Raw genomic sequence first — 2,449 nt, 5'->3', positions numbered from 1 at the left:
CACAGGTGGCATCCTATCACAGTTCCACGCTGGAATTCACTGAGCTCCTGAGAGCGACCCATTCTTTCACAAATGTTTGTAAAAACAGTCTGCATGCCTAGGTGCTTGAATTTATACACCTGTGGCCATGGAAGTGATTGGAAGACCTGATTCCAATAATTTGGATGGGTGAGCAAATACTTTTGGCAATATAGTGTATTTTCAGATATAAGGGAGATATTTTGTCATTAAAATATGAGGGCAGTCTTATTGTTGTTGGAATACAACTGAGGAAATGTGGGGTTTGATTGATTATGTATCTTTAGAAACTGAGGTGGGTTCTGTAAATGTCCATGTTAATTGGATTTCCAGTTTTCTTTTGCATGCCCTCTGAATGATGTCCTTTCTGTCAGGACCTCAAAACCGACAGATCTGGTCGCTTTTCAAACAAGCCTTAATTTATGTTTTTTTTTTTCAAGAGGGGTATTGTCCACCCTTAGCAGCCGGTGCCGCTTGCAGAGTTCAGAGTAATTAGGCGAGCTGGCACCAGCTGATGCTGAGGAGCAACAGTATCTGTGAGGGAATTTCCAGAACCAAAGTCGAAAGTAGAACCAGGTTTACAGAGCAGAAGATCAGAGAGCCCAGGTGGTACTGGAGGAGAATCCAAACCAAGGTCAGTAGCACAGTCCAAGTTCTGTTAACCAGCAGAATTAAGGAATAAGTCCAGAACAAATAAAACTGTCAGAGCAGAAAAGGGCAAGGCAAAATTCCGGATCCAAAAGCAGAAACGGGTCAGAATCAGATTTACATAACAAATCGCTCTCACCAAACATCTCAAATAATCTGCCTCTGATGGTAGGCAAACAGGCAGCATGGGTAGCACCAGGAACCAGGTGCAAAAGATGAGTGTAATGAGCCACCTGGCCAATTAGATAGGTGACAGGAGTAAATGAAAAAGACAACCATCAGCGAAAAGACCATGAGACTTTCACCTTTGAGATCTGGAATTCAGGCCAGAATTTTAAACCATGGAGCAGAGCTGGAGAAGGTGACATATTGAGATTTAATAGAAGTAAGGGAATCGAGAATTTTTATTTAAAGTAGTTACAAGACTGTGACGGGTTGGGGAGTTGTCAGAACCAGTCGATTGGTGATAAGTTTAGAACAGGTTTATGTTTTTGATATATCTGTAATAGATAAGATAAGGCAAGGTAACTTGGTGATAGAGGGACACTAGAGACAGCATGTGAGAAGAAAACAATTATCGGGGATGGAAAACTGTCCATCTAAAAAATTTTCCAGGATGTTGTGGAAGTTGTATCCTTTGATGTATTTTAAAGTCTGAAAACAAATTTAAACAGGGGCTTTTCTTAGTATATGATTTCATTGCCCTTGTGAACATAAACGTTGTGCAGCAGCATGACTCTCCATGACTTCAGGAGAGCTTCAGGAAAGCCTAGTGTTGTTTAAGGGGGGTGTTAGACTGTGGTAATTATGATAAGTGAGGAGCCAGGCAGCATGCAAGTTATTCACTGGATGGGCTAATGAATGGGGCTAATGGGGGGATAGAAAGTAGAATCCTGAGTGGCATTATTCACTGAAAACAATAATGCAACTGCTTTTGGCATTCACTTAATCAGATTTAATTATTGTAACACAATTGTTTTATGTCCTACCCTGCTAATATGAAACAATTCTGTTAAAGTAACTAAATATGATCAAGTAATGCCAAAAAACTGTTGCATTATTTTTGTCAAACCGTAGTTGTTTGGCTGTAGCCAGATTTCCGTGAGAAAGAAAAATGGTGAAAAATGGAGCTAGTAATTAAATATATTCCAAATGCATAAAGAAGAGAAGAACTAACCGTCCTTTGCTAGTTGGTTGGCACACCAGTCATCTTCCTGACCAGGTTTAAGGCAAGGGCATGACTTTTAGGTTAATTGGCTTCTCTAAATTGTCCTTAGGTGTGGGTGTGTGCTAGAATGGTTGTTTGTCCTGTTTGTCTCTGTGTTGCCATGCGATGGACTGGAGACCCGTCCATAGGAGATAGGCACCAGCACCCCTCGCAACCCCAATTGGGAAGCGTGTCAGAAAATGGATGGATGGATTGTCAGAAAGCTGCATCCAGCTGCTGTTGTGTTTTCTTTGTTCAAAACTCAATCCAAGTAGCTTCATGTCCCGTATGGTTATGAATCCTATAAAAAATATATTTCATACCATTCGAAGAAAACAAGTTTGCCATGTAGTTCTAAATACAAACTTTTCAAATTTTTCTCTGTGATTCTGTGGCACATTTTAATACACATATCCCTTTAACCACTGGATAATACAGTAGTAGAAACCTATTACAACATAGAAAATAAAACACTTGATGGTAATGCTTTTATGTCATATGTCTGTTTCTGGGCCGTATCACTATCCTGTTGAAAAATCTATAAAGTGGAAAACTGTTAGAGCAACAACACATCTG

This window comes from Cyprinodon variegatus, unplaced genomic scaffold (genome assembly GCF_000732505.1).
Source record: "Cyprinodon variegatus isolate N-32 unplaced genomic scaffold, C_variegatus-1.0 Scaffold161, whole genome shotgun sequence".
NCBI classification, from domain to species: Eukaryota; Metazoa; Chordata; class Actinopteri; order Cyprinodontiformes; family Cyprinodontidae; genus Cyprinodon; species Cyprinodon variegatus.
Note: the sequence above shows the minus strand (reverse complement) of the source record.